Source organism: Anabrus simplex, chromosome 1 (genome assembly GCF_040414725.1).
Source record: "Anabrus simplex isolate iqAnaSimp1 chromosome 1, ASM4041472v1, whole genome shotgun sequence".
In the NCBI taxonomy this organism is placed as follows: Eukaryota; Metazoa; Arthropoda; class Insecta; order Orthoptera; family Tettigoniidae; genus Anabrus; species Anabrus simplex.
This window is the reverse complement of record NC_090265.1, coordinates 112,885,356-112,910,783: the sequence shown is the minus strand read 5'-3', so window position 1 is coordinate 112,910,783 and position 25,428 is coordinate 112,885,356.

Below are 25,428 nucleotides of genomic sequence, written 5' to 3'. Positions count from 1 at the left end.
ACAACACATCATCACGCCAACATAAGAAGAGCTCGATCATCGAATTTTTAATGGAAATATTACGTGTGTTAAACAATTTTATCTTCATTTTAACAGAACTAAAAAAGCAAATGAGCTTCAGCATTTTAAGAACATGTACGAATTTTATCATTCATTTTAACTTGTATTTGGTAACACGAATGGTATTTTCATGTGTAAGTGTGACCTTGTTATTTTACTCATCATACAAGTATTTTCGGCTGATGATGTCCAAAATGAAGGACGAAACATGTCCCGACACATGTTAATTGTTAATTAAACAAAAAATGTGGTATTGTAAAGGTGGAATCTTTGACGGTACCTTAAAAGGTACCTTGGCGTGGTACGTAAAATTATTAACATTATAATAGTACTGCATCTTGAGGTACTAAAGTCGCCCTCTCAGCTCTCAAACTCGTGTGAGGTTTCATTTGATTCGTCGGACTGAGTTTTACAAGTATAGGACGAAAAGAAATGAAATAGTGAACTTTTTTTGCTAGGGGCTTTACGTCGCACCGACACAGATAGGTCTTATGGCGACGATGGGATAGGAAAGGCCTAGGAGTTGGAAGGAAGCGGCCGTGACCTTAATTAAAGTACAGCCCCTAGCATTTGCCTGGTGTGAAAATGGGAAACCACGGAAAACCATCTTCAGAGCTGCCGATAGTAGGATTCGAACCTACTATCTCCCGGATGCAAGCTCACAGCCGAGCGCCTCTACGCGCACGGCCAACTCGCCCGGTAGGAAAATCTAAATATTTCTTTGTTTTATAAAATGCCATAACACATGGACAATGGAAGCATTCAAAATGAGTTTTGCATGAGTTTGAAATGTTAAAGCGGCTTATCAGAATATAATGAAAATGGCCCTTGTCGAGTGTCAAGAGGCTTATCGAGTGCATCTCATAGTTAGGGCAGCCGAACGTTAGGAAGCGAGCTCATCGGTACCCGACCACAAACTGAATACATGTACTGTGCTTCCCCAATGGTTGAATTATGAACTTACGCGCTGTAAGTGTCGTGAAAACGCGTTTAAATCTGTATTATCTGCCCATCGACTTCGGGTAGTGCAAAATATTCACTTGACATTCGCACTTAATGCTAACGACGATCTCTGACCATATACTTGTTACTTCTGTGACTACACTTTTTACCGAGCTCGATAGCTGCAGTCGCTTAAGTGTGGTCAGTATCCAGTATTCGGGAGACAGTAGGTTCGAACCCCACTGTCGGCAGCCCTGAAAATGGTTTTCCGTGGTTTCCCATTTTCACACCAGGCGAATGCTGGGGCACCCTAATTAAGGCCACGGCCGCCCCCTTCCCACTCCTAGACCTTTCCCGTCCCATCGTCGCCGTAAGACCTATCTGTGTCGGTGCGACGTAAAGCAACTAGCAAGAATGGACTTTGGTCCAAGGGGTCCCGGATGGTAAATTTTAACTTTCATTGGTTAGTTCCGATGGTTTGGGGGCTGTGTGTTTGCCGTCTTCATCTTTATACTTCATCGCAGCTAATGTCCAATCGTCACAGACGAGCAGGTAGCCCAGGCCTATATCCGTCAACTCGATAGACCGGCACCAGGCATCTCCGGAGTTCACGTGCGTTTAACATCTCAGAACCATTGAACATCAACTTTGTCTTGAAAATTTGCATAGAATTAATTTATAAATGAAATGTCAACAAGAATTTTCAAACAGATACTTACTAGATACTATACCATAATTCGACGATATCTATCAAGTAGCGCGTAATATGTCACCTCAATACATTCCCTTCGATATTTGTCTAATTATACGAAACTGCTGAGAGCACTTTTATAACGAAACGGCTCATAAATCATGGTGTGTTGAGTGGTAAAAGACAGAAGAAAATAAATACGCAAGTGAATATAGATGAACAGTCTGAAAGTGATTTCTCAAGAGACTAGTGTCATCTATCACAGTAGACATATATTCAGCCTGTTGAAGTGTGGGGAAATTCGTGACTGTATGTTATTGCATTTGTTCTTCAATTCAGGTAAATTACGCTTGTTGGTACGTTTGAAGACAATTTGATGAAATAAATATCACTTACAAGGCGACATATTCTCAAATACTTTTCTTGAAATACGAAAGAGTAAAACATTAATATCAAACCGTGCTCCTTCAAAACATCCATTCTTAACTCTTGAGACAAATATTTAATCGTTAATTACAATGTATTTAAATTAACTTATAATGTAAGCGAATTTCCAGATGTCGTGTACCGACCTCCCAGGGGCTCGAAGCGGCGGACTGCCAGATGGACGGCAGCCGGGTTTCGCAGCCGAGACTCGATCTCAAGGTGTCAAAGGAAACAAACTAGTATTAGAATAATAATCATCGATATGAGACACCTTGTACTATCAGAGTAATTGTATAATAATTATAGTCAGAATTAATATTTAGAAGGAAGAAGGAACTTTTCAAGAAGTTACATGTAGTGGAGAGCAGCTTGTGAAATGCGCTTACGAAAGCTTGTTGACCACAACGGAAATTTACTTGTTTGTTTGATGTGGACAAACAGAGTTGGTATGTGAGTCGGGCGGCCGGCGAGCCAGCAAAGAAACAAAGCCAGTACAGTTGCACTTCAGAGAAAAACAAGGAAAGATGAGTGCAAAGTAAGACAGAGACAGTAGTGCCCAGAGGGCATCACATACTGGGATAATTATTTGAGAATAATTAGTTGAGGGCGCCACCGACAAGGTGACTAGCTAAGCAACGCCCATAAGGCCCAACCCCTAAGGTAGTGGGAAGGGATCGAGCTTTGATTCTAAGAGAGGAGATATAACCCTAAACCATGATGGCGCGGGGCTCTCTCCCAACCAGTAATTCGTACTTTCAGAACGAGGCTCTTTCGAGCAGTTGTTCGTATCAGGAAGTTATACGTGCCGCAGGGCAAAATTCAGATATACGCGTAGTCGCAGAGTAGGCGCGTGGAGCAAGCTCTCTTCTTTTTCAGAACGACATATCCAACTTGTAAATACTTGTATATAGTAGACTTAGTCGTCTTAGGAAATAAAATACAGTGGAGATTATCAATTCTTTCATTTCGTAAGTTGCGGGACAGAGTCGCACCTACAATTACCTCCCTACTTTCCGCTCGGCAGGACAGGTAATATTTCAACTTCCAGCTGTCTGGTGACCAACCTACAAGAACGTCTCTCAGGACAGGTAGGTCACGACACAGATGATATTAACGTTGCATTCGCTTCTTGGCAACTACGTTACTCTATATTGCGTGTTTACACCCTCAAATACCACTTAACAGAACGGGACTGAATCCGCTATCTTGAGAACGGAACGAATAACTGAAGACACCAATGAGGTTGCTTGTTTGATGATGAAGATGAAGATGAAGATGATGATGATGATGATGATGATGATGATGATGTTGATGATATCTGGCTACTTGAAGACAGTAAAGTGTACTCGTATATTGCTGGAGCGAAAGTTAATTCCTAGTAGGATAGTCGAAATATATTATATCGTCCACACAGGAATGAGATTTGGCAGAAGAGGAGGAGGAGTAGCTTTAGCTTTACACTGTAGAGACGATATCAGCTGTAAATTGGTTTACACCTGTAGCCACTTTAGCGAACCGAGACACGAGGCCCGAGTTAATGTTCGAGGAGGTAATTACAGTATTTACACAGCAAAAGTCTTAATTGGTGTTGCCTTTAGGCCCTCGCGTGAAGGACATGCGGCTGACACTGAAGACATGCTCCACCGAACATTACAAGTTTCCGAAGACTTCATTACTGACATATTACAGCAGACAAGTGACGCGATGCATCTGGCTCCATGGCTAAATGGTTAGCGTGCTAGCCTTTGGTCACAGGGGTCCCGGGTTCGATTCCCGACAGGGTCGAAATCAAAACCATAATTGGTTAATTTCGCTGGCACGGGGGTTGTGTGTATGTGTCGTCTTCATCATCATTTCATCCTCATTACGACGCGCAGGTCGCCTACGGGTGTCAAATCAAAAGATCTGCATCTAGTGAGCTGAACTTGTCCTCGGACACTCCCGGCACTAAAAGCCATATGCCATTACATTTTTTCAATCCAGTCATGTAATATTACAGTATTACCACTACAACCGACTAACCACACTATCGGAAACTCCTCGCCCTCTCATACCCCTATTGATTTAATGGTTACCAATAATCCTCATAAAATTTCGTCACCGAACAAGCGGCTGCGCGCCTTCGTTCACGTAGTTAACATCTTATATTCAGGAGATAGTGGGTTCGAACCCCACTGTCGGCAGCCCTGAACATGGTTTTTCGTATTTTCCCATTTTCACACAATGTAAGTGGTGATGGTGGATATTATTGTTTCAACACGCAGTAGAACTGGGCAAACATCCTCTATGAGAGAGAAAAAGTGGAAGGGATCAGACACTCCGAAAAATGAAAGAACAGGCCAAAGGAAGACATGATTCACAAAGGGCGTGAAACTGAGATCCCGTAGGCTTCGAATTCCCTACCGTCGGGGTCGGAAAAGAACAAGAGTTGACCAAGGGAGTTCGGAAAGTATAAATGAAAGTGAGTACCCTGCCACAAGTAAATAAAAGCAATGCCACGACTCAACTAAGAGCCCCGTGGTCGTCAACACACCCTCCCAAGTCACAGCAAGTAAATGTTGGGGCTGTACCTTAATTAAGGACAAGATCGCTTCCTTCGCACTAGTAGCCCTTTCCTATCCCGTCGTCGACATAAAACCTCTCTGTTGTCGGTGCGACGTAATGCATGTATATATATTCTTGTTCCATGTTTTTCTAAGCATGAATTAGTATACCTGTCATATTCTCATGAAGCACCAAAATATAAAAGAAAATATTACTATTATCAACATTAAACAAATAAGTAAGAATGAATTTAGATCTGACACTTCCATTATCTCTAGGAGGACATGATTAATATAAACGACATTGATATGGAACTACAGAAGTTGAATTCGCTCTTACCTACTCTCCTCGACAAATCATGCTCCGAAACCTAGAGTTAAAATATCTCGAAGTCCCTCCTCAGAGCTATCTGATAAAATTAGACACTTGATGTCCAATGGAGAAGCATTACTTGGGCTATATGGACTAACCAGTCCTCCTAGTGTGCTTGAAGAGTACCGGGCTCTACGGAACAAAATTAAAGTAGTATTATAAAATAAGAAATTGTCTCACTACGAACAGCTAGCCAATAATATGAACGCAAGAAGCTCATGGCGACAGCTTCTTTCCGTGGGAATAGAGAAACCTAAACATAGTCGATGTGGCCCATATATACCACTTAACGACGTTAATAAACATTCCCTTGATGTAAAAGTTTAGAACGAACCATAGATTGTAACTCATTTTATAAACAGATGACTAATCCAACCGCCCCCAAGTAGACTGTTGACAAATTCCATACTGTTCACAATGTTAATAAAATTGAGGTGAGTGTGAACTGCTTTCGATCTAGTCAGATGCCAATGGATTTGATGAACTTCCCATCGTCATCTTTAAAATTATTTGATAAATTATTTGCTCAGTAACGGCTGACATATACAATGTCTGCCTCAGTTCTGCAACATATCCAGTGATACGGAAAGATGCCATCATAAATCCGGTAGCGAATGTCTCCACCTGTTCACTTATCATATTGTAGGCAGATTTGTATACTTCCATCTCTCTCCACATCCTTCGAATGGATAATCTATCGGTAACTAAATGAGTATCCAAATAATTATTCCTCGTTTGAACCTTTACAGTCAGGCTTCAGAAATGGACACAACACGACCACTGCCCTACTGAAGATTATAGATGACAATATTTAAGCATTGAGTGATGAGCAGGTTACATTACTTACTCTTCTTAATTTTAGCAATGCATTTGACGCGGTAAATATTAATCAATCATCACTGATCTGAATTTAGTGTAGTCGGCCAGGTGACAGATTCCGTATGGGTTATTTACCAAGTCTGTTCTTAAAAACTTGCAATGAATTTGGAAATTTCTTGAACATCCCCGGTAGTAAATTATTCTTATCCCTAACTACTTTTCCAATAAACGAATATTTGATCCAATTTGTCTTCTTAAATTTCAACGTTATCTTCATATTCTGTTATTTCCTACTTTTAAAAACACCACTCAAACTCAACAGTAGAAGCAATAGAAACCCTCTTGCAACATGTTATTTCATATTTAGGGAACAATAAAATAGCCCAGGTCACTGCATGATCATAGCAAAGCGTTTGATTGTGTCTCCTATCGTCGCCATAAGACATATCTGTGTCGGTGCGACGTACAAGCAAGTAGCAAAAAAAAAAAAAAAAAAATTATTGTGTCTCCTATTCGCTTTTAATTTCATAATTGGATTACTATGGTGTTAAGGATGAACAGCTGAACATTTTAGATTCCTGCCTGTACAATCGAAGTGGGAGGAATTCAATTAGCTGAAATTCGTGATCAACATGGAGTATCTATTTCTTATTCAAATAAATGGTTTACCTGGTAATATAGGCTCTAATGCCAGTTCGGTTTTATATGCAGATAATACTACTTTTTTAAATACAACTAAAACCGTCGAAGAACTAAATGTGCTGTGTAACCAAACATTGAACATGACAGTTCAATGGTTCGCTGCGAAAAACCTCACTATAAATGATAAAAGGACTCACTCAATTACACGTAATTTAAATAAAAATCAAGGAAATCATGATAATCAACACGTGGAATTATTTGGAATAAATGTAGATTCAAACTTGAACTGGAACTCACATATACATAACTAGCAAGATACCCGTGCTTCGCTACGGTATTATACTGAAATTTATAATTGAATGCTTATTGTTTTAGATATATAATCCGCCGAAATTCGCGATCTGACTCGTTTTCTGCGAGAATCCACCAAAATTCCCTATCTGACTGGTTTTCTATGATTTTACGGCACGTTTCCTCCCATTTTTAAATCTTCCTTTCCAGCAATCGATTTCCTACTTCCCGGGCTAGGCTCAGGTATTCCCCTCGGTCAGTTGGGTTCGTAAATCTTTGCCATCTTTTCCTATAATATTTTTCATATGGATAAAATCCTTCAGGAGATCCGGCGTGGTGTCATATTGGGTGCCCTGGTGGCACTGAACCCGCGGCCGGACTGCATTCTTAGTCATTACCCGTCCAGGAGCCGTTTCCAGCGCGGTCCGCGCATTTGACGACGGTCCGGAATATTATTATTATTATTATTATTATTATTATTATTATTATTATTATTATTATTATTATTATTATTATTATTATTATTATTATGTGTTGCTGGAATGGCTGATGACAGGGAAAACCGGGGTATACGGAGAAAAACCTGTCCCGCCTCCGTTTTGTCCAGCACGAATGCCACATGGAGTGACCGGGATTTGAACCACGGAACCCAGCTGTGAGAGGCCGGCGCGCTGCCGCCTGAGAAACGGAGGATCCTGATAAGTACATTAATAACAGTAAAATCAATTGGTCTCACCTACTTCTACACCCCCCCACCCCCCCCCCCACCAACAAATTTAAAAGAATGCTTGTTTCTTTATGTTTAAGGGAGATTCCAGACACCAATGTTCACGTCTATTACCTTCGGTTTTGAGATGTAAATATCCCCATAAAAATAATTCAATTTCTTTCACTTCCTTTCACACTCCTTCCCCCCCCCCCTTCCCCTAAGTGAATTTTCCCGCAAAAAGTACTTGTTTCTTTAATAGTAAAGGATCTTCTAAATACCAATTATCACGACTCTGACTTCTTCAGTTTTTGATTTATGTGTCCTCATGAAAGGAATTCAACTCCTTTACACTCCCGCCCTCCAAGATGGTTTCCCCACCAAAACGCGTTCTTCTTTGTTTTTAAAGGAGGTCCAAATACGAATTTTCACGTCTGTAACAACTTTAGTTTTTATTAGATGTATGTATTTTCATACAATAAAGTCAATTAATTTTTCAATTCTTTCACCCCCCCCCCTTCTTTGGATTTTCCGAGAATACGTGTTTCTTTACTTTTAAAGCAGATTGCAAATATCAAATTTCACGTCTGTAACATCTTCATTTTTGAGATATTAGTAGCCTAATTAAAATAATTCATCACCATTTTCAGTCACTTTTACACCCCCCCCTCCAACCAAGTGGTATTTCCGAAAACTAAAAGTACACGTTTCTCTATGTTTAATTGAGAAAAAAAATACCATTTTTCTCTTCTGTAACATGCTAAGTTTTTTTAGATATACTGTAAAAATTCTCATTTTAAAATTTCACCCCTTTTGAGTTCCCTTTAAGTGGAGTTTCCAAAAACAAATCACCTATATTTTTTTACATTTACAGGAGATTTACACCCACTCTTTACGTCTGTAACATTTTACGTTTCCAAGATATTCTGTAGATAGTCTTTCAAAAAATTCACCCCAATTTGTCACTCCTGTTTAACCGCCATTAATTGGCTTTTCCAAAAACTAAAACATACGTGTTTCTTTATTTTTAAAGGAGATCCCATATGCAAATTATCAGTTCTGTAATATCTTTCGTTTATGAGATATGTGTATCCTCACTAAAGGCATTCAACCCATTTTTCACCCTTTTACACCCCTCCTATTAGGATTTACGGGAAACAAAAAAATACGTATTCCTTTATTTTTAGAGGAGATTTTAACTACCAATTTTTACATCTGTAAATTTTAAAGTTTTAAGATGTAGACACACTCATTTTAAAAAATTCAGCCCCTCTTTTCACCCCCAATATTTGGATTTTCCAAAAACGAAAAAATGCGTGTTTCTTTACTTTTAAAGTAGATCCAAAATACCCATTTTCAGGTCTGTAGTATCTTCAGGTTCTGAAATATAAGTAGCCTCATGAAAGGCATTCAACCCATTATTCACCCTTTTAAACCCTTCCTATTGGGATTTTCCGAAAACAAAAGAATACGTGTTTTTTTATTTTTAAAGGAGATTCTAAACACCAATTTTTACATGTATAAACTTAAAAAGTTTTGAGATATAGATACACTCATTTTAAAAAAATCACCCCCTTTTCAACCCCCCCCCCAATTAATTATATTTTCCACAGACAAAAATACGTGTTTCTTTATTTTAAAAGGAGATCCCAAACACCAATTTTCAGGTCTGTAATATTTTCAGGTTGTGAAATATAAGTAGACTCATGAAATGCATTCGATCCCTTTTTCAACCTTTACCACCCTTCCTATTACGATTTTCCGAAAGCGAAATATACGTGTTTCTTTATTTTTAATGGAGATTCTAAATACCAATTTTTACATCTATAACTTTTAAAAGTTTTGAGATATAGATACAATCATTTAAAAATATTACCCCCTTTTCACCCCCCTTAATTGGGTTTTCCAGAAACAAAAAAATACGTGTTTCTTTATTTTTAAAGGAGATCCCAAACACCAATTTTCAGGTCTATAATATCTTCAGTTTCTGAGATATAAGTAGCCTCATTAAAGGCATTCAACCCCTTTTTCACCCCTTTTCACTCCTCCTATTGCGATTTTCCGAAAACAAAAAAATACGTGTTTCTTTATTTTTAATGAAGATTCTAAATACCAATTTTTACATCTGCAAACTTTAAAAGTTTGGAGATATAGATTCACTCATTTTAAAAATTCACCCCCTTTTCACCCTCCCATTAATTGGATTTTACAAAAACAAAAAAATACGTGCTTCTTTATTTTTAAAAGAGATCCAAAGTACCAATTTTCAGGTCTGTAATATCTTCAGTTTCTGAGATATAAGTACTGGTATCCTGATTAAAGGCATTCAACCCATTTTCCCCCATTTTTACCCTTTTTCATCCCTCCTATTGGGATTTTCTGAAAACAAAAAAATACGTGTTTCCTTATTTTTAAAGAAGATTCTAAATACCAATTTTTACACCTGTAAACTTTTAAAGTTTTGAGATATAGATACAATCATTTTAAAATTTTACCCCCCTTTTCACCCCCTTAGCGACGGAATATCCAAAAATCCTCTCTTAGCGAGCACCTACATTTTAATATGAATATATCCTCAAAATTTAATTTCTTTATGTCCAGTAGTTTTGGCTCGGCGGTGATGAATCAGTCAGTCAGTCAGTCAGTCAGTCAGTCAGTCAGTCAGGACAAGTTATTTTATATATATAGACTAGCAAGATACCCGTGCTTCGCTACGGTATTATACTGAAATTTATAATTGAATGCTTATTGTTTTAGATATATAATCCGTCGAAATTCGCGATCTGACTCGTTTTCTGCGAGAATCCACCAAAATTCCCGATCTGACTGGTTTTCTATGATTTTACGGCACGTTTCCTCCCATTTTTAAATCTTCCTTTCCAGCAATCGATTTCCTACTTCCCGGGCTAGGCTCAGGTATTCCTCCCGGTCAGTTGGGTTCGTAAATCTTTGCCATCTTTTCCTATAATATTTTTCATATGGATAAAATCCTTCAGGAGATCCGGCGTGGTGTCATATTGGGTGCCTTGGTGGCACTGAACCCGCGGCCGGACTGCATTCTTAGTCATTACCCGTCCAGGAGCCGTTTCCAGCGCGGTCCGCGCATTTGACGACGGTCCGGAATATTATTATTATTATTTTATTATTATTATTATTATTATTATTATTATTATTATGTGTTGCTGGAATGGCTGATGACAGGGAAAACCGGAGTATCCGGAGATAAACCTGTCCCGCCTCCGTTTTGTCCAGCACGAATGCCACATGGAGTGACCGGGATTTGAACCACGGAACCGAGCTGTGAGAGGCCGGCGCGCTGCCGCCTGAGAAACGGAGGATCCTGATAAGTACATTAATAACAGTAAAATCAATTGGTCTCACCTCCTTCTACACCCCACCCCCCACCGCCGTTAAGTTTAATTACCGCCAACACCCCCCCACCAACAAATTTAAAAGAATGCTTGTTTCTTTATGTTTAAGGGAGATTCCAGACACCAATGTTCACATCTATTACCTTCGGTTTTGAGATGTAAATATCCCCATAAAAATAATTCAATTTCTTTCACTTCCTTTCACACTCCTTCCCCCCCCCCCTTCCCCTAAGTGAATTTTCCCGCAAAAAGTACTTGTTTCTTTAATAGTAAAGGATCTTCTAAATACCAATTATCACGACTCTGACTTCTTCAGTTTTTGATTTATGTGTCCTCATGAAAGGAATTCAACTCCTTTACACTCCCGCCCTCCAAGATGGTTTCCCCACCAAAACGCGTTCTTCTTTGTTTTTAAAGGAGGTCCATATACGAATTTTCACGTCTGTAACAACTTTAGTTTTTATTAGATGTATGTATTCTCATACAATTAAGTCAATTAATTTTTCAATTCTTTCACCCCCCCCCCTTCTTTGGATTTTCCGAGAATACGTGTTTCTTTACTTTTAAAGCAGATTGCAAATATCAAATTTCACGTCTGTAACATCTTCATTTTTGAGATATTAGTAGCCTAATTAAAATAATTCATCACCATTTTCAGTCACTTTTACACCCCCCCCCCTTCAACCAAGTGGTATTTCCGAAAACTAAAAGTACACGTTTCTCTATGTTTAATTGAGATAAAAAAATACCATTTTTCTCTTCTGTAACATGCTAAGTTTTTTTAGATATACTGTAAATATTCTCATTTTAAAATTTCACCCCTTTTGAGTTCCCTTTAAGTGGAGTTTCCAAAAACAAATCACCTATATTTTTTTACATTTACAGGAGATTTACACCCACTCTTTACGTCTGTAACATTTTACGTTTCCAAGATATTCTGTAGATAGTCTTTCAAAAAATTCACCCCAATTTGTCACTCCTGTTTAACCGCCATTAATTGGCTTTTCCAAAAACTAAAACATACGTGTTTCTTTATTTTTAAAGGAGATCCCATATGCAAATTATCAGTTCTGTAATATCTTTCGTTTATGAGATATGTGTATCCTCATTAAAGGCATTCAACCCATTTTTCACCCTTTTACACCCCTCCTATTAGGATTTACGGGAAACAAAAAAATACGTGTTCCTTTATTTTTAGAGGAGATTTTAACTACCAATTTTTACATCTGTAAATTTTAAAGTTTTAAGATGTAGATACACTCATTTTAAAAAATTCACCCCCTCTTTTTACCCCCAATATTTGGATTTTCCAAAAACGAAAAAATGCGTGTTTCTTTACTTTTAAAGTAGATCCAAAATACCCATTTTCAGGTCTGTAGTATCTTCAGGTTCTGAAATATAAGTAGCCTCATGAAAGGCATTCAACCCATTATTCACCCTTTTAAACCCTTCCTATTGGGATTTTCCGAAAACAAAAGAATACGTGTTTTTTTATTTTTAAAGGAGATTCTAAACACCAATTTTTACATGTATAAACTTAAAAAGTTTTGAGATATAGATACACTCATTTTAAAAAATCACCCCCTTTTCAACCCCCCCCCCCCCAATTAATTATATTTTCCACAGACAAAAATACGTGTTTCTTTATTTTAAAAGGAGATCCCAAACACCAATTTTCAGGTCTGTAATATCTTCAGGTTGTGAAATATAAGTAGACTCATGAAATGCATTCGACCCCTTTTTCAACCTTTACCACCCTTCCTATTACGATTTTCCGAAAGCGAAATATACGTGTTTCTTTATTTTTAATGGAGATTCTAAATACCAATTTTTACATCTATAACTTTTAAAAGTTTTGAGATATAGATACAATCATTTTAAAATTTCACCCCCCTTTTCACCCCCTTAGCGACGGAATATCCAAAAATCCTCACTTAGCGAGCACCTACATTTTAATATGAATATATCCCCAAAATTTCATTTCTTTATGTCCAGTAGTTTTGGCTCGGCGATGATGAATCAGTCAGTCAGTCAGTCAGTCAGTCAGTCAGTCAGTCAGTCAGGACAAGTTATTTTATATATATATAGATTTCAAGTAAACCATCAAGAGTAGTGAATCTCCTTAAAGCCATCAGAGATAAAGTTCCAAGTAAATATCTCGCAAACGCCTACTTTGCATACCTTCACAGTAATCTTTAATACGGAATTTTACTTTAGGGGAACTGTAGCCGAATTTCTGAAACGTTACTTCTCCAGAAAAAGACATTACGTATTGCAACAAAATCTCCTGTGGTGGCCCATTAAGCTGTCCCTTATGTCTGTTGTGAACACGTATATTTATAATGCACTTCTTAAAGTGTATGCAGAAACAGAAAAATCAACCACGTACCAGGTCAGCTGAATAAGGCGATGTACCTCGTCATAGGTTACAAAAGAGAGCTTCTAACCATTTCATTGTTCAGCTGAAGATTTTTATCAACTGCCTTCATATCTAAAAGAACTCCATATAATATAATCATAAATAAGCTTAAGAAGTTGTTACTCATGCGACTCTTTTACTCAGTGCAGGAATACCAAGAAATTAATGAACTTGGTATATATTGAAAGTACAATTTGTTATTAGTTTGTGCATGTACTGTATATTATGATTTTTTTAAATGTTCATTGTATGAAAAATACTTAATGACTGAATGCAATTTTACATTCTATTCTATTTTATTGTATTCGTATATTAATATAATTCCACGTCATCTCTCCACAGACAGCTCGAAATTTACCACCTAGACAAGCAGCACTCTCTTTCCTCCCAAGCCTTCGCAGGCCAAAGTTTGCAATATTTTCGTCAGGCTACTCTTTTTTCGGAATTCACCCAGCTCGATCACAAATCGAGCTGTTTTTTCTTTGGACGTTTTAGAGTTCTTGAATCAAGTAATCCTGGTGAGGGTCACATACACTGGAACCATACTCAAATTGGGGCCATACTAGAGACTTTTATGCACTTACCTTTACATCGTTTCTACAGCTCCTAAATACTCTCATAACCATGTTCAGAGATCTGTACACCTTTTATTTAAAATCTCGTTTATGAGATAACCCCAGTGAAAATCATTCCTTATATTAACACCTAGGTACTTACAGTGATCGCTTTAAGAAACTTTCACTCCATCAACGCAGTAATTCAAACTGAGAGGACTTTTCCTATTAGTGAAACTCACAACCTGACTTTTAACTACATTTATCACCATACCATTGCCTAATGTCCATCTCACAACATTGCCGAGATCTTTTTGCAGTTGCTCAAAATCTTGTAACTTATTTAGAGTATAACCTCATCCACAAAATGCCTTTATCTCTGATGCCAGTTCTTTAATCATATGATTTTAAAATATAATAGAAAACAGGTTTCATTAATATTTCTTTGACGAATTCTCCTCTTAATGATTACAGAATCATTCATGTAAACAGTAATCAAGTAAGTACTTCAGATATGGTACTATTCCAATTCTCTGCGTTCTTTTTTCTAGAAATATAGCCACCCATTCAGTCAATCTTTTGTCAGCCCGATTTCACTCATTTTTACCAGTATTATTCCATAATCTATCTTGTCTAATGCCTTATATAGGTCAACCACGATACAATCCATTTTACCTCCTAAATCTAAAATATCTGCTATATCTTGCGGGAATTCTATAGTTGAGCTTCAGTGGAATAACCTTTCCTAAACCCGAACTACCTTCTATAGAACCAATTTTTAATTTCGCAGTCGTGGCTAATATATCAGGAATATTGCTTTACCATAACTTACATGTAACACATGCCAAACTGACGGGCCTGTAATTTTCGGCTTGACATTTATCACCTTTCGTTTGTACACAGAGGCTACTATAGCAACTGCTTATTCACTCGAATAGCTCATTCATGTAAAAAGTAATCAAGTAAGTACTTCAGATAGGTACTATGTTCCAGCCCATTGCCTTTAGTATACCCCAAAACATATTATCAATTCTAACTGCATTTGTAGTTTTCAACTTTTGGGCCTAATTGTAAATGTCTTTGTTATCGTACGTAAATTTCAATACTTCGTTAGTATTAGTCACCTGCTGTATCTGGACATTATACTTGTGACATATTGCTGGCCAAGTTAAAATTCCTTTATCTGAATCAGACTGTTTACAACTCTTTACCTCTATTCAGTAACCGTAGACAAAAAGTGTTTATAAAGAATAGGACATCCCGATTACGAATGAAACAAATAAAGAGTTCCGTAAGGGCGTATACTTGGATCATTATTTCTTACTTTGCACAAAAATGGCATATCATTTCAAAGTAAATATTATATTTCGCGTTTATATGCCGATTATCTTCAAATATACTATCACACAGAAATGAAAGATATTCCCTTGGCGTCTGACAGAATGAGTGCTATTTACAAGATATATCATAATAAGCTTGAGAAAGAACTGTATTAATACATCCCTCCAAGATTATAGCTATTATATTAGGACAATTGAAATTAATAAACTTGGCAAAGTCTTTATATACCCCACCATTAATTATCTCTTTATAAAAATTCCACACGAGAGTTAGATAAAGGATCTAGGTGTCATTATAAATGGGAATATATCTTGCAATGAACGTCTCGCTAGTATCTGCAATAGAATATACGCCTCATTTCATCCTCAGAAATTCCACCAAAGCATATTAACATAAAATATGAACGTCAGGATAAAAATATTGGGCCTAGTTCTTAAAACAATTTTATATTTAATATTCTTCATAATTTTTAGTGCTGAAATGCGGTGAAGTGTAAGAGGAGACCATCCATACTAACTTCGCCACCACCAAAGACAGGAAAATAAATCAATAAGGAAATAAATAAATAAATAAATAAATAAATAAATAAATAAATAAATAAATAAATAAATAAATAAATAAACATGAAATTAATAATTGTTTTGGCATTAGGGTTTGGTATGTATTGAAAAAAATTGGGCGAAATCGGAAAGTGTTCAGGCTGCATACTCGACCCTAAACTACCATCCTTGAGGTGTGAGGATAGCCCCGAAGTCGATTTCCGGTCAGCTCAGTGATTTAAATACAGCGCTGTGGGGTAGAGAGGGATTCACTCAGCCACTTTAAACCAGCTGGGAGCTATATGAGTTGAGAGACTGTGGCCAGTCCAAGGAACAAGAAATGTAGCTGAGAGTGCCATCACGCTGACCACGTTATACTCAATTACTCGCAGGCTAAGGCCCTAAATGTTTCTTTCGTAACGTATTTGTACTGTAATTAATAATAATGGTATTTGCTTTACATCCTACTTACTACTTGTTACGGTTTTCGGAGACACAGTGGTGCCGGAATTTAGTCCAGCATGAGGTCTTTATCGAGTCAGTAAATCTACCGATACGAGGCTGCATTTTTGAACACCTTCAAATACCACTGAACTGAGTTACGATCGAACCTGCCAAGTTGAGGTCAGAAGGCTCGCGGCTCGACCATCTGAGCCACTCAGCCTGACGAGTTTTTAATTCACGTAACTGATATGAATACTATAAACAGGTTTTAACAAAGATGAGGAAGGTATTCGAAATGAAGAGGGAAAGGGAGAGTCAAAAAATGTTGAGGTCACAGCCATGGAATCAGCGGTTTATTTCAAACTTTAACTGGTTGATCATCATTGAAAATAACCAGGGATGTGTTCGAGTTTTGTACATTTTGGCCCTTCTTTAAATAAAATGGCCCTTTAAATTGACCAGTTTGCGTGTATGTTTTCAATTTTCATGCGAGTATCTGTAGCACTGTTTCTCTAGCAGTCATCATCTCTGACTTCTAGGTGTTCATCTCGGTTTCAAATAGTGCCAGTCACTAATTTTTACTTCTCCCCTTTTTACCTTTTTTTTAAATTGACTTCAAAAACACTGGCGTTCGTTGAAGAGTACTAATTTTCGTTGCAAAATGTGCGTTATAATATTCCACTAATTACAGAACAAGTGTGTGTCTATGTTCTAATAAATATACCGGGTGGTACAGCTGCCTCTATTTTTTCCCGAATATATGCAACCAGCTAGGACGTAAATGCCTCTTAGTCCCATCTTGCGCAACACCTTACAGCAATGTTATGTGCAGTTAACCCGATGTAGACTTCTCCGCACAATGGAAAAATGGTACAAGAGGCAGTAAGTGAGGTCCATCTCAAAAACACTGTACCATTTTATGTAGAGCGGTGTCCAATACTCTACTAATTTTTACGAAATGTTACTATACTGTACAAACCATAAACACGCCTATAGCTGTCGGTAGAGAATTGCGCACCTGACTGGTCCAAGAGGCCATTTTCTTTTGATAGAAAGGGCGGTCGTGGTATCATAGAAAACGTGATAGGGTAAGACCAATTACAGACATGTCAATGCACCACCATTTTGTACAGTCTCATCACATAGAAATTGATAGAAACGTGTTTTGCACTGTAGTTTATAATCTGTGGCACGCAAATGCTGTACAGCAGATGTGATAGCTTACGCCATGTAATTACTACCGTTAGAGCGATCAAAAAAGGCATAAAACGGGACCATAAGGCTGTAACTCATCAGTAACTTGTCGAAGCGGGAACTTCCGCTCTCCTCGTGAATACAGAGTTACAAGGATGGCGCTTGTACGTTGCAAATAGCTGCGCGGAATTACGTATGGAAGACGTACCTCGATAGTTTACTTGAAGCAGGAAGGGTTCCAACCATTCTTGAGTCATGCATTTTTAATGTCATTTCGTATTCGCCTAGGCATCGTTTACGAAGACCTTTCTGAAGTCTCCGATATTCTTCTACGGAAGTTATAATAAACAGGTATCATAAATATCGCCACATACGCACCGACTGTGAATACCACCTGAAACATAACGCTGGACGCATTCAACGAAGTAACGCGTAGAAAAAGGGTGCAACTATCTGGGCGTAAGAGAGACGCGATTCTTTAGTTCACTGTGGTGTTTGCACATTCAAGTTCAGAACTTTTAACATCAACGATCAGTATCGAAGCGATAGCCTAGGTAATTCCATTAGTACAGAGCTACGAGACCAATTCTTTGTCGCATGCAGTGGCTATATGGCACCAATCGCAGCGAGCATACGATATGTTAGCAGGCATTTAGAGTTCGAATCTAGTTACGAGCTTTTCAATTTTATTTTTATATTATACTTGTAAGGCCATTCGTAATAAATATTTAACGTTCTTAAGTCTCAAAAGTAATTTGCCATCTTTACAAAGAAATCATACATACGAAAGGAATAATAACATGCGACTTCCATATGGCAAACGACTACAGGGAATGAAGCGCAGTGCACGTGTTGTCAACATTCTGACCCACCCATTCAACCAAGCAACTGCGCACGTTCGACTCGAAGACCAACTAACAGCGGTCTACACTTCATACGTAGGGCACAGGAAACAGCATATCGTAATCCTAGCAGCAACGTGTGAGCACGTACTGTACGGTTAGCACGAAAGCAAACATTATGTATTCACGGGATGATTATGTGAATATGGTACTACTTTATGGAAAAGCAAGGCAAAATGCACGGGAAGCCAGACGCTTGTATCAAGAACGATTTCCTGGACGAAGGCTGCCAACTGCAGATACATTTCGACGTGTTGAAAGACGGTTGCGTGCAACGGGGTCATTTCATACATTACCCCCCGTTCGGGATGCTCCAGTGACGTCTGGAAATAACGACGAAGCTGTTCAAAATGCAATTGCATACAACCCGCACACAAGCTCACGGGCCATAGCAAATGAACTGAACATCAGTCATGTATCTGTACTGCGAATATTGCACCGCCATAAATTCCACCCTTTCCATCAACAGCTGCACTGGGAACTTCACGGAGATGACTTTCCAAAACGGATAGAATTTTCGCAATGGATGTTACAAAGAGTTGAAGCTGATGCGAATTTCTTAATGGACATTCTCTTTAGTGATGAATCCAGATTTCACAACAACGGAACTGTTAATCGTCACAACTTCCATTACTGGAGCGTTGAAAATCCTCACTGGATCAGGGGAGCTCGATTTCAGGTACAATGGGGCGTCAACGTGTGGTGCGGGATACTAGGTGACAAGATAAGTGGACCATATTTCTTCGAAGGAAACCTCACGGGACGACGCTATCTAGAGTTTCTTCGTGAGTACCTCCCACTCTTATTGGAGGATGTGCCCCTTATGACACGGTTACGCATGTGGTTCCAGCAGGATGGAGCTCCCCCACACTGGTCGTTGGCAATACGGAACCACTTGCATAGGACATATCCTGGACGATGGATTGGACGAGGGGGTCCGGTCACATGGCCGGCTAGATCACCTGACCTTACGCCACTCGACTTTTTCCTCTGGGATTATTTAAAGGAAAGAGTCTATGAGCAGGAGCCTGAGAGCTCGAATCATTTACGGCGGCTCATCACGGAAGCCTGCAGGCAGATTCCACCACATATGTTGCAGCAAACAAGAATGTCTCTCCTCCACCGTGCTCAGATGTGCATTAACGAAGCAGGTGGTCATTTTGAACATTTGCTTCATTAATCGAATGGCCATGCATAAGCCCATCGCAACGCTGTCGGTACAATCTCACTTTATTGCAAATAGCTCTTTTAAGAGCTCCTTAAAAGCAAACATAGCTGAGTACCTGCAATATGAGAACTGATCATGATTTAGATTTGTCGTCAACAACACGACTCTCACAAACATCAACAACGCAATAAAAATATTCGTCGTACACAGGACTCGAACCGCCTACTAACGAACACCGGTACTCTCCTCTAACTTTTAGCAAGCTTGGCTATCACGGGTTGCTGTTTAGCGCTGTTGTGTTGCTGCTACTTCTAGTCATTCACCAATAATATTCTCTGTACAGGACGTTTCTGCGACACATAATTTTCACGATTCTTTACCATCAATCGGTATTTTATCATTAATGCTGATTTGCTTGACACGAATAAACGAATTATGGAAAGCGTTGTAAGAGCAGACATTGTAGTGAGTAGTCAAGGTCAATATTTTTAGGTTCGACTATAATCTGCAGGTTGCATAAAACTGCGTGAATAGGGGCAGCTGTACCACCCGGTTTAATTTACGATTCATTTGTTTGAAGAACATACATTGGCAGGCTATATCTTACAATGATAACCGAAGCTAATTTACCCCTGTGGGTGGGGGACGCAGATGAAGAATACACCCACGGTATACCCTGTTTGCCGTAGGAGGCGACTACAAGGGGCCCAAGGGTCTCTCAAGTTTGGAGCGTGGGTTAGCGACAACGGGGCCTTTAGCTGAGTCCTGGAATTGCTTCCACTTATGCGAGGCTCCTCAGTTTCATGTGTTCTTTCTGACCTCCCTTGGTTAACTCCTGTTCTTTTCCGACCCCGACGGCATTAGAGCATTCGAGACCTAGGGAGTCTTTCATTTACACACCCTTCGTGTCTTTCTTTGTCCGGTACTTCATGTTTCGAAGTGTCGGATAACTTCTCCTTTCTCTTTTCTCTCTCTCTGCTCCCTGTCGGTGGGGGACGCAGACGAAGACTATACCGACGGTGTCTCCTGCCTGTCGTAGGAGGTGAATGAAAGGGGATACCAAGAGATGATGATATTAGAACTGTGGGACTACTTGTGATTAGCACCATTACGTGCGGAACACCATGGGGTCGATGTTACTTGCGACTACTACGACCGTGCGAAGAAAACCATTGGTCTACGTTATACAGGAGCAGTATCATTATGTATGAACACTTACGAATCTTGTCGTTGCTTGTGATAAGTGTCGTCATGTGTATACCACTGGTTGGATCTGCTGTGTTCAGGATGGATCTGCGTTACCTATGAGTAGTACCATTTTTTGAGAAACGCCTTGGGTCTACGTTATCTGTGATTTGTACTACTATGTGAGAAACACCACTGGTTTGGCTGGCACCCGTGATTAGTACCACTACTTGAGGAAAACCATTAGCCTGCGTTGCCAAGGATAGTACCATTATGTGAGGAACACCATGGGTTGGTGTTGCCTGTAGGCGTTACCATAATGTGTGATACACCGTGGGTCTACACTGCCTACAACTATGTGAGCGATACCATGAGTATACGTGGCCTATGATTAGTTCCACCAAGTGAGGAACACCACGGGAACACCGCGCCCGTGATTTGTCCCACTATGTGAGAAGCAAGATAGATCTACGCTACTTGTGGGTAGTGCTCTTAATGTGCGAAACACCATGGGTTTTTGTTACCTGTGAGTGGTGCCATTGTGCGTGACGTACATTACCTGTGATTGGTACCACTATAGGAGGAACACCGTGGTTCTGCATTACGAGTGATTAGTACCATTATGACCGAGCTCGATAACTGCAGTCGCATCTGTGCGACCAGTATCCAGTATTCGGGAGATAGTGGGTTCTAACCCCACTGTCGGCAGTCATGAGGATGGTTTTTCTGTGATTTCCCATTTTCACAGCAGGCAAATGCTGGGGCTGTACCTTAATTACGGCCACGGCCGCTTCCTTCCCAGTCCTAGCCCTTTCCTGTACCATCGTCCCCATAAGGTCGATCTGTGTCAATGCGACGTAAAGCCAATAGCAAAAGTAACATTATGTAGGACAGATGACATGGATTTTGGAGCCCTTTAGATAATACGTATCACTCCACTAATTAAGACATTGTGAATTGAATCCAGTGAATGTTTTTGTTTTACGATCTTTTTCCATCACCATTCGTTTTAGATACTAGTCAGTGGATAAATTTTGAAGTTTTAATTTGCATTTTGATGCACCTCGTACCATTAGGGGCCGATGATCTAGCTGTAAGGCCCCTTTAAACAACAAGCATCATTATCATCATCATCATCATCATCATGCAAGCTAATTTAGTTTCCTAAAATTGAAAGCTACCTATGAAATTTCGAAGAAAATCTTTTACAAATAACATACTAAATTAAACTTTCTGAACAAAAATCGAAACCACGGGACTTCCTGTTTTACGTGCAAATTGATATACTGGATGGTGACATTTCATTTTTTAAATCTTACATGCTTTATTGACAAGCAAGCTGCTACATTTCTTAGGTATCATGATGTCTATTCTTGATATTATGATGATAAACACAGGACCTACCGTCTTATACCAAATCAGTAGGTTACTACAGCGAAGCGAATTTTAATCTCAATAATCCAACATGTATTTGCTGATAGTTGAATGGCGGCCTCCTTGGTGTGATTTCAGTAACAATGGCATCGAACGACCGAACCCTCTACCCAAGGATATGACGTACCACCAAGCTTAAATTGGTGAAAACAATCATCGATTTTGAATGGTTTCATATATAAATTTTGAGGGAAACCTGAATGTGCTTAGTGGGTATTTGCATATTGACTGTGAACGAATTAGTGAGAATGTTTTATTTGAATATTTAGGCTCTAGTTAATTACTTACATACACATACAGCCACAGGCATTCACAATAGGTTACCACGAACCAGTAAAATTCTAACATGCGTTGAGCTGAAAAATACGATACACCAGGCCATAGGTGGAGGATCATTAACAGAATGTGTGGTCGTTTACCGAATGCGTGTGTGAATAGATACCTATGTAAAATGTAGAAATCGACAACGTTGTGGGATGGACAGAAGAAAATGGTATGATGGTAAATGGGGTGAAAAGTCATGTTAATCTTCGTTATCCGGTCGATTAGATTAGCAGTTTGCCTTTTTCTACCACTACGAGCGCTAATGTGAGTGAATGCAGAGTTTCACTTAAGCCATTATAACTACATTTGGTGTGGACATTTCTTAAAACTCAAAATACTCCTGAGCGTATTGAACCAAGGAGCACATTACAAGAAAGGATTATGTAAATACACTGACTGACAGAGCAAATGCAACACCAAGAGGGAGTGGTCAGAACTTTATGCCAATTGCAGGGTAGACTGACGTCACTGAGGTATGCTCATGATGTGAAATGCGCCGCTGTGCTACGCACGCAGCGAACGATAAATGGGACATGGCGTTGGCGAATGGCCCACTTCGTACCGTGATTTCTCAGCCGACAGTCATTGTAGAACGTGTTGTCGTGTGCCACAGGACACGTGTATAGATAAGAATGCCAGGCCGCCGTCAACGGGGGCATTTCCAGCAGACAGACGACTTTACGCGGGGTATGGTGATCGGGCTGAGAAGGGCAGGTTGGTCGCTTCGTCAAATCGCAGCCGATACCCATAGGGATGTGTCCACGGTGCAGCGCCTGTGGCGAAGATGGTTGGCGCAGGGACATGTGGCACGTGCGAGGGGTCCAGGCGCAGCCCGAGTGACGTCAGCACGCGAGGATCGGCGCATCCGCCGCCAAGCGGTGGCAGCCCCGCACGCCACGTCAACCGCCATTCTTCAGCATGTGCAAGACACCCTGACTGTTCCAATATCGACCAGAACAATTTCCCGTCGATTGGTTGAAGGAGGCCTGCACTCCCGGCGTCCGCTCAGAAGACTACCATTGACTCCACAGCATAGACGTGCACGCCTGGCATGGTGCCAGGCTAGAGCGACTTGGATGAGGGAATGGCGGAACGTCGTGTTCTCCGATGAGCCACGCTTCTGTTCTGTCAGTGATAGTCACCGCAGACGAGTGTGGCGTCGGCGTGGAGAATGGTCAAATCCGGCAGTAACTGTGGAGCGCCCTACCGCTAGACAACGCGGCATCATGGTTTGGGGCGCTATTGCGTATGATTCCACGTCACCTCTAGTGCGTATTCAAGGCACGTTAAATGCCCACCGCTACGTGCAGCATGTGCTGCGGCGGGTGGCACTCCCGTACCTTCAGGGGCTGCCCAATGCTCTGTTTCAGCAGGATAATGCCCTCCCACACACTGTTCGCACCTCCCAACAGGCTCTACGAGGTGTACAGATGCTTCCGTGGCCAGCGTACTCTCCAGATCTCTCACCAATCGAACACGTATGGGATCTCATTGGATGCCGTTTGCAAACTCTGCCCCAGCCTCGTACGGACGACCAACTGTGGCAAATGGTTGACAGAGAATGGAGAACCATCCCTCAGGACACCATCCGCACTCTTATTGACTCTGTACCTCGACGTGTTTCTGCGTGCATCGCCGCTCGCGGTGGTCCTACATCCTACTGAGTCGATGCCGTGCGCATTGTGTAACCTGCATATCGGTTTGAAATTAACATCAATTATTCCTCCGTGCCGTCTCTGTTTTTTCCCCAACTTTCATCCCTTTCGAACCACTCCTTCTTGGTGTTGCATTTGCTCTGTCAGTCAGTGTACGTTAATTTGGTTAGGATTTGAAGAAAAGGGAAACGAGTAAGGAAACAAGCGATTTCAGGCTATTATTCAGGAATTGTATTTAGGCGGGAAGTGATTTCCAAATTTGACTTTTAGTTTGAGAGAGCTATCCAAATTTGACTTTGAGTTTGAGAGAGCTATCCAAGACTCACAATCTGAAACATTTCCTAGCCCTTTATCCCTTAAACATTCGGCACAATTGAGGAAAATGCTTAATTGTACGTTTTTCATATTATAATAGTTTTATTGCAGCCAAGAGGCCATGTAATTAAGTACATTAATTTTAACATTTCAAGCCACATAGGTCTCATTCTTCTGAACAGAATTTAATCAACGATTTCCCTCTATTTGGACATGTTAAGACGTGGTATCTATCACATTCACGATCGCACAATTTACACATGCATCCGGAATCAGGTTCATGAAATGTTTTGGTTTTGCAAAGCTTAAAGTGAAAGCCATGAACAGCCAATCTAGTTACAATATGTCTTAATTCGTAGTTCGCTTCCATCCATCCCCGCGTTGTCATAGCATCTGTTGCATATTATGTTTCATATTATGAGGACCCCTACTTGGTCTGCTAAGCACCTTATAGGCTCACTCAAACACGTAAACATAAATCTACATACACACAAGAATAATTCATATGCCAAGTGCTGGAGAGGCAAAGAAAAATGTGAGCTGAAATGCAATACAATAAACGCAGGAGCCAAATCAGCTCGTATGAAAACAAAACGTCAATTATAACTTGAACTATATCAAATTAGCGGGTACGATGCGCAAAGGTATCACCGAGATATCACTATAAAATTGGTCACAAATGGAACCTAGCAATTGCTTTTACACATATCAAGTGAAAAATTCCTGGCACATTAAGAAATATTTCATTTTTGGAGTATATTATGTATGCGTACTTCACCACTTTACAAGTACATTTGGTGTTACGCTCACGTTACACACGTATGTCTTTTGTCTCACACGTTGAACAATTTCGTGTGTAATATCTTTGTTCGCTGAAGTTCTTTGATCACGACGAGTTGTGGACTTGTGCCCTAACTGATTCATTAAGTTATTTATTGGTCCAGGGATCATGCTACTTCGGCAATAGCTTAAGGTCTTGTAATTTAACAATAACCTGTTCATTTGCCTCATCGAAAAATGAATACTGTTCACCTCCATTTTGCTTTTTGAACTAGCCGCTCTACTCATAATGGACAAAGATAATGAGAAT